The following is a 13962-nucleotide window of genomic DNA, read 5'->3' as shown; positions in this document are numbered from 1 at the left end:
AACAGGCCCTGCCTCTGTTCTGGGAGGCTGGCTACGTTGGGGTGATGGGGTACATGGACCCGCCCACTGACTTCCTAATACTGTTTCTTAATCAGAAGCAATATTGTGTGGGTTAACGGGTCGGTGAATAGGACCATTCAGTGCATGCACAGATGCGGCTGTTGGCAGGAGGACGAAAGGGAAGGGAAGCGAGTAACAACCCAGAGTTAATTATTCCAAGGAGGAAACAGTCGTTGCCCAATCCGTGATGGAAGGGGCCCAATGTAATCCTCAGGTGACCAGGTATTTGGCTGGTCTCCCTGAGAAACCGTGCCACACTGGGGGCTCAGCGCCGCTTGCTGCTACCAACAGGTGGGCACTGGTCAGTGACATGGTTGGCTAAGCCTTGATGAGGCATTTAAATGCATGGATAGCCCACCATGGCCACTTTGTTCGTGAGCCTGTTGAGCAAGCATGGGGGAGACTGGGGAAAGACGCTGAAGGAGAGCCACAGAAAGGTCGTCTGCCCTGCAGGGTGGCTTAAAGCATTCTCTGTAACAGAGGTTTTTGAAGGAGAGTTCACCTGGATACGGATTATGAAATGTTTTCCACTCCTGACGCTTCTGACACCAAGTATGTGAGTTTCTTTCTTTTTTTTTTCCCCCCACACCAACAAGCAGTTGTCCATCTCTGGATACTGAGTGTCCAGTGATTCAATGCGATTCTGAATCTGGGTACAGTAATGACCTGCAATTATTGTCAGACCCCACAGGTGAAGGGCTCAGTCCTGCTAGACCGCCCCCACTTCAGACACTAATCACGAGTCCCTGGGCTCCTGGACTTCTGACCCACTGACTCGAAATCGGGGGTTCCCACGACCCCCTCCTCTTGTTCTGTAATTTGCTAGAATGGCTCACAGAATTCAAGAAGGCCCTTTACTCAGTATTACTGGTTTATTACAAAAGATACAACTCAGAAACAACCAAATAGAGGAAAGGATGCATGGACGTGGGGAAGATGCTGTGCCCTCTCCAGGTGCACCACCCTTCCAGCACCTTGATGCTTCTACTGGTGTGGAAGCTCTTTGAACCCCATTATTTAGGGTTTTTATGAAGATTCTATTACGCAGGCATGATTGATTAAACCATTACCCATCGGTGTTGAAGCTCAGTCTTCTCCTCTCAGGAGGTCAGGGGTGGGGTTGAAAGTTCCAATCTTTTAGTCATCTGATTGGCTCCTGTGACAACCAGCCCCCATTCAGAAGTTACATAGGAGCCTGCCAAGAGTCATCTCATTAGCATAAACTCAGGTGTGGTTGAAAGAGGGTTATTATTTTCTTTTATTTTTTTAAAGGTATGCTTTTTGGTGAGGAATATTGGCCCTGAGTTCGCATCTGTTGCCAATCTTCCTCTTTTTTTTTCCTCCCCAAAGCCCCAGTGCGTACTCATATATCCTAGCTGTAAGTCCTTCTAGTTCTCCGTGGGACGCTGCCTCAGCATGGCTTGACGACCGGTGCTAGGTCCAGGCCCAGGATCCAAACCGGCGAACCCTGGGCCGCCAAAGTGGAGCACACGAACTTAACCACTCGGCCACGGGGCCAGCCCACCGAAAGGGGTGTATTATAAATACACTCCTCTCACCCCCATCACCCAGGAAATTACAAGGGTTTCAGGAGCTCAGTGCCAGGAACTGGGGACAAAGACCAAATTAAATATCTTATTCCATCACAGTAACACACAGATCTTTCCATACTGTGGGTCCATTGGAAAGTTTCATTCGTCCATCCATCAGTATTGATGAGCCTCCTACTGAGAAGAAAATAGGCTACTTCCTGCTCTAATGGAGATTTTATCTTATTTGTTGATGGCAAAATGTTCGAGATACAGTAACTGCTTCATTTGGAGGGGACATTCCCACTGTCCTCAGATTATTAAATTCTCAGTAACTTCCCTGACGTGACAGGCTCCCCAGTTTTCAGGAGTTTTTTTCTCACATGTTCTCGCATATGTGTGTCTTTTTATTTTTTAATAAATTTTTCATCACAATTTTTTTTTTTAAGATTGGCCCTGAGCTAACATCTGTTGCCAATCTTTTTTTTTTCTTTTTCTTCTTCTTCTTTCCAAAGCTCCCCAGTACATAGTTGCATATTCTGGTTGTAGGTCCTGGTTCTGGTCCTTCTGGTGCTATGTGGGACGCCGCCTCAGCATGGCTTGATGAGCGGTGCCATATCTGAGCCCAGGATCCAAACCGGCGAATCCAGGCCGCCGAAGCAGAGTGCGTGAACTTAACCACTTGGCCACGGGGCCGGCCCCCATGTGTGTGTCTTAATAAGTCAAGACGGTGTGTCTATCTGCTCCTTCCTGCTTTTTTAGGTCATCAATGCAGTTGACCAGAATGGAATCTATGGGCTATTGAAAGATGGAGTTTCCTGAAGAATAAGCTGTGGAACGGGGTTGAAGAATTCACGTAACCCGGGAGAAGGTGTGACCGTCCTGCGCTCCACCTGTATGAATTTCCTGGGGCTGCTGGAACCAATCATTACAATCTTGGTGCCTCAAAACAACAGAGATTTATTCTCTCACAGTCCTGCAGGCCAGAAGTCTGAAACAGAGGTGTCAGTAGGGCCCCACTCACTTTAAAGGCTCTAGGGGGAAACGAGTTCCTTGCCTCTGCCAGCTTCTGGTGACGGTGGGTGTTCCTGGTCTAGTGGCCTCGACATCCAATCTCTGCCTCCTGTTTTCCTGTCACCTTCGCCTCTGTGTGTGTCTCTGTCTTCTCTTCTGTCTGAAATCTCCATCTCTGTCCAGTTAGGACATTTATCATTGGTTTTAGGGCCCACCTGGGTCACCCAGGATGATTTCCTCTTCACAAGATCCTTAACTTCGTCATATCCGAACAGCCCCTGTTTGCAAATAAGGTCACATTTACAGGTTCCAGGGGTCAGGGTGTGGCCACATCTTGAGGGCTGCTATTCAGCCCACTACACCATCCCCGGTGAAGCCACACTGCTTCTAGATCTTCTGTTTACTGTGCTAGAGGTAAATGGATTGGCCATTCTAGATGCCAAGGGCTGGGTTGGTTTCATCCGGCAAGGAGATCACAATTGCACGGCTGCAATTAGAGTTCCCCTGCTGGCGTCCTGTCTACACAGCAATGAGCCTTGTGGAAGTGGGGAAGAAGGAGGGGGAACAGGATCCCGCGTGTCCAGATCTCACTTTTTCCCAGGGAGGTTGGGTTTCTTGGGATGATGGAGACCTGTGCCTCCAGCACCATGCAGGAGGAAGACTCCTTCTAGACACTGACATTGTCAGTTATCACCACCCTGCTCCATTCTTCTCCGCTCAGGACCTCAGAACCCTTGCTCTGTGTCCTGTGGAACTGTTCCAGAATCAGCAAATTCCCCTATGAAAGCCACTTCGTCGTTAAGTGTTCTTTCTTCCCTGGTCTTCATGGAAATGGATATCCCCCCAGCCTGTTCTCTGGCTATAACACCTTTTTGTTATCTGCGGACTTCCTGGTTATTTACCTTCATTTTCATGTGGTTTCCTGAAATTCTCTAAAGAGCTTCTCAACTGATGTGCCGTGAACAGGTCACAGGTTGGCTGGGAGATGTTGATTCTCTTGGCCCTCAGAGCGACCTGGGTGCCTCTGACTGTGGCAGACTCATCTGTTTACCTCATTGAGCTGTCAGAATATTCTGTTTCTGTTTACCCCATGGTGTGAAAATGTGTGAGAGGCATTGACTTAGAAGACCCTCACACTGACATTACCCTCCACTCCACAGCAGTCATCGATCCACTCAGTTGTCCATGCCTCTCAGGCATCAATCACTTCTCCTTCCATCTCACTTTCTCAGCAACTTTCACTATGACCTTTTCTTAACCTGATAGGAACCCCCCAGTCCATCAGCCCTCTCTTTCCTTCCCTTTCCTCCTTCTTCAGCTACGATTCCCCATCCATCATTTCAATAACACTCTCAGGTTAGGGATTGAACACTCCTTTGCCCTTCTGTCTTTGCATCACCCCAGTCTTGGAGACAAAAAAGCCCATCTAACACGGTTTCTTTTTTTCTGTGTTTGTCCCTAAGCAATTGGACATTCCTGGAGAAAGTCACATTACAGGACAGAGCAGTTCCACCATAAATACATGATCACCAAATTCAAATATACCCTCAACATTGCCCACAATCCCATTGCAATCAACCGGTCAACTCATTCTCATCTCCACAGTGACAAGCACACTATTTTTATCCCCTTCAGTCTGCGACACCCTTTACACCTCCTGCCCCCCATTCTCAGCCTGTGACCTGCCTTCTTTATTTACAGAAATAACAGAAGCTGTCAACTGGGAAGTCCCTCAATTTCCCTATGCTATGACCATAAACCTGACTGTACTTCTAGGACCATTCTCTTCTAACAATAGTGAAGTTGTTCGTCTCATCTCATGCCAATCCTTTTTCTTATTTTTTTGATCCTTAAATACCTCCTTCTCATAATCTCACTATTGCTATTACTCATCTTCTTCTCTTGGGATCCTCAACATCTTCCACTTAAAGAACCTTTCATCAGCTTTTTAAGAAATAATAGATATTTTTAATTGTGGTAAAATACACGTAACATAAAATTTACCTTTTTAACCATTTTTAGGTGTACAGTCCAGTGGCATTAGGTACATTCACACTGGGACCATGTGAAGACGCAGGGAAAAGACAACCATTTACAAGCCAAGGAGAGAGATCTCAGAAGAAACCAACCCTGCCGACACTTTGAAGTTGGATTTCTATCTTCCAGAATTGTGAGAGAATCAATTTCTTTTTGAGCCACCCCATCTGTGGTACTTTATTAATACAGTTTCTTACCGCTTTGGGCAATCTTTTCTCAGTTCTTAACTTTCTGGTCTCTCAAGTAACTGATGCTGTTAGCGTCTCCTTCCAACCTGAAACCCTGTCCTCTAGGATTGTATCACACGTCATTCTCTTGGTTTTCCTTCTGCTCCGTTAGGTTCCCTCTCGCCTTTGCAAGCTCATGCTCCTTTAAATACTAGCGTTCCTCAAGGCTCTTTCCTGGGCCCCTGCTCTTCTTGTGACACACTCTTTTTTTTTTTTTTTAAAAGATTTTATTTTTCCTTTTTCTCCCCAAAGCCCCCCATACATAGTTGTATATTTTAGTTGTGGGTCCTTCTAGTTGTGGCATGTGGGATGCCGCCTCGGCATGGCTTGATGAGCGGTGCCATGTCCACACCCAGGATCTGAACCGGTGAAACCCTGGGTTGCTGAAGCGGAGCGCTCGAATTTAACACTCGGCCATGGGGCCAGCCCCTCTTTTTTTTTTTTTTTTTTTTTTAAACAACCTTGTAAATGCTGTGTAAATCTTTTAATTTCTTTTTCTAGAAGATTGGTCCTGAGCTAACATCTGTTGCCAATCTTCCCTCTTTTTTTTCTCCCCAAAGCCCCAGTACATAGTTTATATCCTAGTTGTGAGTCCTTCTAGTTCATCTATGTGGGACACCACCACAGCGTGGCCTGATGAGCGGTGTGTAGGTCCATGCCCACGATCTGAACCAGCAAACCCCGGCCCACTGAAGCAGAGTTCATGAACTCAACCACGATGCCACTGGGCCGGCAGCCCCTCATGACACACTCTTATGAAGGAATTCCCTACATACCGGCTTCAGGTAGCAGCAATGTGTAAATGACCCAGCATTAGTGAAGATGATAGTTCAGCTGCTACAGTAAAGGTGAAATATCAACAGCCTCAACCAGTGCTGATCAATAGAAAAATAATGTGAGCCACACGTGCAATTTTAAATTTTCTGGTAGCCACATTGAAAAGAAGTCAAAGGAAAGGGTTGAGTTAATTTTAACAACTTATCTTATTTAATCCAGTGTAGTCGTCCATTGCCTAACAATGTTTCTGTCAACAACAGACTACAGATGCAACGGTGGTCCCATTAGATTAGTGCCGTATTGCCTAGGTGTGTAGCAGGCCCTACCATCTAGGTTTGTGTAAGTATCTCTCTGATGTTTGCACAGTGATGAAATTGCCTCGTGACAGGTTTCTCAGAAGGTATCCCAGTTGTTAAGAAACGCATGACTATATATCAAAAATATTATCAACCTGTGACACTAGCCACATTTCAAATACTCAGTAGCCACATGTGGCTAATGTCTACCATATTGGACAATATAAGCGCATACAAGGTAATGGTATGTTTCTGTCTCTTGTAGCAGTCCAAGAGCTAGCAATCCAAGGTTGACGTGATACCTCCACGGTCTCAAGGAGTCATTCTCCCTTGTTGCCCTGTCATCTTCAACAAGGGCTTCCTTTTGGGATCTAACATATGATCCAGGTCATACCACTGTGTTGGCATTGTGGCCAGCAGGAAAAGAATGGTAAGGGGTTGGTGTGTTTCTTTTTAAGTGTGTGATCCTGAAATTGCACGGGTCACTTCTATACATATGCCTTTGCCCAGGACTTAGTTACATGGCCACATATAGCTGTAAGGGAGACCAGGAAATAGAATCTTCAGTGGGGGAAACATATACCCAGATAAATCTTTTATTATAGAGGAAAAAAATTGGGGAAATTACTGGTAACCTCTGCTACAACTCACAGGAATATAGTGCAACCCAGATTTGTCCTCTGAGCTCCAGACATGTGTATCCAGGTGCTCAATTAGCCTCTACTTGGATGTCGCAAAAGCCCAAACTCAATACATCCAAAATTAGCACATGATCTTTGCTCCAAATCCTGGTCCCTTCCAGTGCACCATATCTCACCGGTAAATTTCACCACCCTTCATCCTGTTGTACAAGCCAAAATTCCAAGAGTCATCGTTGATATTGTCATCTCCCATATCTTCCCACGTCCAGCTCAACGCCAGGTCCTGTCACTTTTACCTCCTATATTCTCTCTCAAATTCATCAACTTCTGTACATCTCTGGATTAGTCACCAACTGCTGGGTAATAACTTCCCCCAAACTTAGTGTTTTAAAGGAATGAGATGCTGACACATGCTACAGCATGGATGAACCTTCAGAACATTATGCAGAGTGAAAGAAGCCAGACACAAAAGGACAAATACTGTATGAGTCCACTCATATGAAGCACCCAGTGGTCAAATTCACAGGGACAGAAAGTAGAACGGTAATGACCAGGGGCTGGGGGAGGGGAAATAGGAGTTAGTGTTTACTGGATACAGAGTTTCAGTTTGGGATAATGAGAGAGTTCTGGCCATGTGTAGTGGTGTCGGTTGCGCAAGAATGAGAATGACCTTAGTGACAGTAAATTATACACTCAAAAATGGTTAAAATGGTAAATTTTATGTTACGTGTATTTTACCACAATGGTTAAAAAGAAAAAAAAAAAAAAGAATAGCCTGGCCAATCTTGAAGAGGAATAACAAAGCTCAAAAACTTATGCTACTGGGTATAAAGACTGATTTATGAAGCCAAGTAATTAAGTGAGTGTGATATTGGCACAAAGCTAGACAAATAGAATAATGGAGCAGACTGGAGAGTTCAGAATGGAACAGGAGAAGAAAATGGAAGATAGTTAATACCCTGAGCACCCGCCCTTTTTAAAGAATGATTGAGTGTCATAAATAGAATTATCCAAATATCCCTGGAGTGGACTGTTGGCAGATCCACACTTGCTGGACTGGGTTGGGCTGAAGGAATCCTCACAGGCACCCAGTTCCATATGTCCTCCATGCCTCACAGTGACTGAGAGCATCAATGACCATGACCATCCTCCAAAGGGCATCTCTAGAATTTTCAGTTTCTAAGCAACCCCTCCCCTCTGAGGAGCTTCTCCTGTGCTTAGACCGTCTGTCACCAAAGCCTGTGAATGGATTTCCGCTTCCCTTAGAGCCGGGCTGTCCAATAGAAAAATAGTGGGAGCCGTAAATAGAACTTAAACATTTCTAGTAGCCACATTTTTTTTTTAATTTCATCTTTTTTTTTTTAAAGATTTTATGTTTTTCCTTTTTCTCCCCAAAGCCCCCCGGTACATAGTTGTATATTCTTCGGTGTGGGTCCTTCTAGTTGTGGCATGTGGGACGCTGCCTCAGCGTGGTTTGATGAGCAGTGCCATGTCCGCGCCCAGGATTCGAACCAACGAAACACTGGACCGCCTGCAGCAGAGCGCTTGAACTTAACCACTCAGCCACGGGGCCAGCCCCCACATTTTTAAAAAGTGAAAAGATAGGTGAAGTTAACTTTAAAAGTCTATTATATTTAACCCAAATTATTAATATGTTTTGCATCATATGAAAAAAATTTCTCAATGAGCCCCAGTCGTTGGTCATGAAGAGGACGGTGGCCTGAACTCTCTTTAAAATCTGGCGTGTATTTTGCACTTCCTAATATCTCATTTCAGATGTTAAGTTTTCAAAGGGAACTGCTTACTCTGTAGGTGAAATTCATAAAATACACAGTTAAAAAACTAAATTCACAAGCCCGAGCTATCCAAACATACTAAAAGTTATCTAATAGCTGAGCAAGTATCAGCCTTTAGATTTAAATTAGTTAAATGTAAATAAAATTTAAAATTCAGTTCCTCAGTCTCACTAGCTCCATTTCGGGCTCTCAGCACAGCGACCACATTGCACAGCACAGCCTTGAAGTCCTGAGTTCTCCAGGCTCGGAATGGAACGGTGTCTTGGAGGGGGTCAATCTGTACTAGCATACGGACCGCAGCAGTATTTCACAAAAATAATACATTGTGACCAAGCGCGATTTATTCCAGGAATGCCAGCATGACTCATATTTGGAGACCATTAGTAAAATTTGTCATATTAACAGAGCCAAGTAGGAAAAAAATATGACCATTCCCAATATGCTAAAAGAGTATTTGACAAAATTTAATATCTGTTAATTTTTTTTTTTTTTTTAAAGCAAAACACTGAGGGTCTGGCCCTGTGGCCGAGTGGTTCAGTTCACGCGCTCTGCTTCGGTGGCCCAGGGTTTCGTCAGCTCGGATCCTGGGCGAGGACATGGCACCGCTCATCAGGCCATGCTGAGCCAGCATCCCACATAGCAGATCCTGAAGGACCCACAACTGGAATATACAGCTATGTACTGGGGGACTTTGGGGAGAAGAAGAAGAAGAAAAAAAAGAAGATTGGCAACAGATGTTAGCTCAGGTACCAATCTTTAAAAAAAAAAGAAAAAGAAAAGAAAAACACTGAATAAATAGGAAGTTATAGTTCCTGAAGCTGTTAGCCATCTGTGACTCTCCAGGCCTCCTTCTCTGGGAAGGGATTTCTCTGGTCCCTGGTGACAGGGCTGGTGTCTAAGGCCCCTACTTCTCAGCGCGCTCTTTGCTCTTTGCAGGAATTCAGCATATATAAACACCGTAGACAATGTCTGATATTTTGGGGTCTTCCTAATATCTAAACCCCCAACTTATTTTGGGAGGGGGTAATTCCCCACTGTGGGCACAAGGAGGGAGCTGGCTTCTGACTTATTGGGAAGACTAAAGGAGCTAGACCTGCCTTCTTCCTACTCCCTGGAAGGCGGGCATAGGCCATTGAAGGCTTCCCCCTGGGACTTCGAATTAGGCAGGAAAGAGGTAAGGACAGAGGAAAATTAAGAGGGCAGCAGCAAGGGGAAAAAGACATCATTGGTCAAGCGTTGAGTGGGGCGTGTCCAGTGGATCTGGCGGCTGAGGCGGCTTCCCACCCCAGCTGTGGTCGGAACATTCTCTCCGCGGCCTCTTCTTGGCTTCCCGCCACATTCCCGAGCCTGGGTCCCCAGATTTCCCATGTGTTCTGTGATGGACTCAGTGTCCTTCCGGTAAGTTCCTCCTCTGCTTCTGAGATCCAAAAGTGATGTCTGTCATTTGCAAACCAGAGCACGATAGGTAGGCGCTGTCACGGCCCTGGTGCTGGAGACTCAGGAATTCCCCTTCACGAGGCCTGAGAGAAGGTTTCATGCCCAGGAGACAATTTTCCTTTTCTTTGAGAGGCAGATTGGATGAACAGATGGCGACTCTCGTCGTCCTCAAGCAAAATAGACTGAAGGCTTCAGTTTGGAAGTCGTAGGCTGTATTTTTGAGGGAACGAGGAAGGAAATCTATTTGATTTGTAAAACTCCTCTGCCAAATGCACTTATCCGATTGGAAGTAAATCAAGACTCCATCTATAGGGGGCTAGATAAATAAACCGCAGTACCTCCAGATAATGCAACAATGTGCATATCTAAAAAAAAAAAAAAAGAACGAGAAAGCTCTCTTTACCTAAATGGAAAATTTTCCAGGGTATTGTCTCAAGTGAAAAAGGCAAGATGCAGAATAGTGTATGAGGATGAAACATTTTGTGTGAGAAAATATAAAAATAAGAATAGGTAGGGGCTGGCCCAGTGGCATAGTGGTTAAGTTTGTGGGCTCTGCTTCAGCAGCCAGGGCTTTGCCAGTTTGGATCCCTGGTATGGACCTAGACATGGCTTATGAAGCCATGCTGTGGCAGTGTCCCACATACAAAATAGAAGAAGATTGGCACAGATGTTAGCTCAGTGACAATCCTCCTCAAGCAAAAAGAGGAAGATTGGCAACAGATGTTAGCTCGGGGCCAAACTTCCTCACCAAAAAAAAAAAAAAGGGTAAGAATAGGTATTCCTATTTTATTATGTTTGTTTGCCTAAACACTGGAAGAATACACTAGAGACTCATAAAAGTGGTGACCTCTAAGGTAGGGCAAAATGTGAGATGTAGAGTACAGGTGTGGAAATGAAATTTCATGTATATATTTAAATTTTTAATTTTAAACATTAATGCATTATTTATTTAAAATTATATCTATGTTTAGATTTTGTGACTCAATGCATGTAAAATACTTAGAACGATGGCTTCATGCCAGTACATGCTAATTATACACTATATAATATATACTAAAATTATATAAAATATGCAATGGAAAGTTCTGGACAGATACAGAAGAACTTGGTTCAGATCAGAAGGGAAGAAGAACTGGGCAATTGGAGCACTGGTATGGATGAGAGACTTACTTTCACTATCCACCCTTCTTTTTGTATTTTCTGAATCTTCTACCATGGCAAATATATTACCAAGTCAAAACACATAAGTATGCATGTATTTTAACGAGCTATTTATAATTTGCCAGGCAAGGAGCCTTATGATGACAAATGAATGCAGATGCCTTTTCCTACCGAGCTCTGAGGGAGCCGATCACTGGGCAAATGTCGCAATTCCCTTTCACAGACTGAAATAGATAAGATCACAGACACAGAGTCTGAAGGCTTGAAGGCCAAGATGAATTCATCCCAGTGTCTGTGATCTACACGCATGGGATTTATCCCACACCTATTGTGGGGTATCAAGGTTCTGCGAGCCAGAGTGTGGCCAGGGGACTGGGGTCACCTCCAGGATGGCCACCTAGCTAGGATAACCTCTGCATGCCCTCTGGGATCTAGCCTGGGGCCCAGGACACAGGAGACTTCGGTAAAAATACCTCAATTCGGGGAATCGAGGGCTGACCCCAGGCTTTCACCGCGTGTGGTCTCTTTCTTTCCTTTGTCTTTTTTTTAAAGATTGGCACCCAAGCTAACATCCATTGCCAATCTTTCTTTTTCTCCCCAAAGCCCCCCAGTACATAGGTGTATATTCTAGTTGTGGTCCCTTTGGTGGTGCTATGTGGGCTCCCACCTCGGCATGGCCTGATGAGCGGTGCCATGTCCTCACCCAAGATCTGAACCCGCGAAACCCTGGGGCGCCAAAGTGGAGCACACGAACTTAACCACTTAGCCACAGGGCCAGTCTCTCTAAAGCTGTAGTCAACAGGCTAGACCAGTGAAAACACAAAGAAACAGATCAAGATGGTCTGCGGAGCTGGGCCCAGTGGGGGCCCATCCACGTTATGTTGCCCTCTAGACGACCGGGAGGGTAAAAATGCGTTCATCGTAGGCGTGGAAGGGGGACATTTCTCTCCCTTCTTTCTCACACATTCAGAGTGAGTGCTGCGTGGCGTGTTAAGCACAGGGGACACAGCAAGTGAACAAGACAGACAGGATCACTCTTACTCTGCACGTATATTCAAGAAGGAGGCAACGAATAAGCAGGCACATACACAGTTGTTGATGAGCAGCGAAATAAAAGGGTACGGAGGATATTGAGGCTCTGTTGACACCAAGTGGTCAGAGAAGGGCCTTTTGAGGGGGTGACATTTGAGCTGAGACCTGAAGGATCAGGAGGAACCAGAGAGTCTAAAGAAGGCTGAACATTCCAGACCCTGGAAGGAGCAAATGCCCCGAGAGAGAGGGATGGAACGGCTGTGTTTGTGGAAGAGCAAGAAGGATAACGTGGCTGAACCCAGAGAGACAGAGGAACTGTGGTGGGAGAGGAGGCCGATAACGTGGGATCGTCACAAAGACAGATACATAGACGGATGTAGCAGGATACAGATTTCAGAAACAGATACACACATAGAAAGCCACTTGATTTATGAACAAAGGCACAGCATGATGCTGAGGAGAGAGGATGGATTGTGTGTATGTGTGTGTGTGTGTGTGTATGTGTGTGTTGTGTTGAGCCAATGATGCCTACCCCACACCACACCCCCAAATAAATTTCTAGATGGTTCTTAAGTCTAACTATGAATGATAAAACCATACATATTCAAGAATAAGACATTGGGGGCCGGCCCCGTGGTCGAGTGGTTAAGTTTGCACACTCCACTTTGGCAGCCCAGGGTTTCACCGGTTCAGATCCTGGGCACGGACATAGCACTGCTCATCAGGCCATGCTGAGATGGTGTCCCACATGCCACAACTAGAAGGACCCACAACTACAATATACAACATGTACTGGAGGGCTTTGGAGAGAAGAAGGAAAAAGAAAAAAAAGAAAAAGAATAAGACATTGGAAAACATCGTCAGGATCCTGGGATTGGTGACGATTTCTTAAACAGGATGCAGAAGCATTGTGTACGTGGAAAGTGGTAAACTGGGCTATCTTGAAACGGAGAACTTCTGTTGCTATGGACTGAACGTTTGTGCCCCACCCACCCCCACAAATTCATACGTTGAAACTTAGTCCAAAGTGTGATGGTATTTGAAGGTGGGGCCTTTGGGACGTGCTTAGATCATCAAAGTGGAGCTGTCATGAATGGGATTAGTGCCCTTATAAGAAAAGACCCCCGAGAGCTCTCTGGTCCCTTCTGCCAGGAGAGGACACAGTGAGAAGATGTCACCCATGGACCAGAAAGCGCCCTCTCACCAGACACAGAATCCGCCAGTGCCGTGATCGATCTTAGACTTCCAACCTCCAGAACTGTGAGAAATAAATGTCTGTTGCTTACAAGCCATCCAGTCTGTGGTATTTTGTTATAGTCGCCCAAACAGATTCAGACATCTGTTCGTCAAAAGTTACTTATGATAAGGGACAGGAAATTGTTTGGCACAAAAGGAATTGTTGAGGAGGAAATGAGAAGCAACGAAAGGAGACCAGGACCCCCTTTGTCGCTGGAGTGTGCTCGCTAATTAGGATTCACCCGCAGGTTCCGTGAAAGTGAGGTGGACACTGAAGTTGAGTCTCTCCCGAGATGAGAAAAAGCTGAGAACTAACAGAGTATGTGACAGTGACAAGGGGCATCTGGAGGGATTCAGAGGAATGCCGAGATGGAGAAAACTGTTGACAGGAACGTGGGGGTGGTGACTGTGAGTTATAAATGACTTCTCATGTCCAATTCCCCTGCACAGATTTTTCTAGGCCTTCTCATTCCTGAGGGAACATATGTTTTGCCTACATAGGTCTGGTCCCCGGGGTATACGTATCCCACACGGCCCTTCCACGCTGGAGAGGATTTCAGATGTCGAAATGTACCAGTCACCTTTGGAGTCAGCAAACGGCACACTCAAATGGCTAATGGGAGGAGAACTGAGGTATTTACAAAGGTGGGTAGCACACAGGAAAATCTTCAGGATCTCTTGTCAAGCAAAATACGCAAGACGCAGAACAGATTAGGATC

The 13962-nt window shown here is 45.4% G+C and overlaps 1 long non-coding RNA gene across 3 annotated transcripts; it reads left to right on the top strand.

The window, feature by feature from the left end:
• The first annotated feature begins 2118 nt into the window (after nucleotides 1–2118).
• On the top strand, nucleotides 2119–9123 carry LOC111775263 (uncharacterized). 3 transcript variants are annotated; one of them, XR_011422000.1, is made up of 5 exons: nucleotides 2119–2253; nucleotides 2352–2460; nucleotides 4626–4773; nucleotides 6206–6370; nucleotides 8876–9123. It is a non-coding gene; the product is annotated as an uncharacterized lncRNA (long non-coding RNA). The 3 variants fall into 3 exon arrangements; XR_011421998.1 differs by lacking the exons at nucleotides 6206–6370; nucleotides 8876–9123 and having other exon boundaries at nucleotides 4626–4849; XR_011421999.1 differs by lacking the exons at nucleotides 6206–6370; nucleotides 8876–9123 and having other exon boundaries at nucleotides 2352–2484; nucleotides 4626–4849.
• The last annotated feature ends 4839 nt before the right edge of the window (nucleotides 9124–13962 follow it).

This window comes from Equus caballus, chromosome 10 (genome assembly GCF_041296265.1).
Source record: "Equus caballus isolate H_3958 breed thoroughbred chromosome 10, TB-T2T, whole genome shotgun sequence".
Lineage (NCBI taxonomy): Eukaryota > Metazoa > Chordata > Mammalia > Perissodactyla > Equidae > Equus > Equus caballus.
The sequence above is the reverse complement of the archived record's forward strand: the minus strand, read 5'-3'. Positions and strand labels throughout refer to the sequence as shown.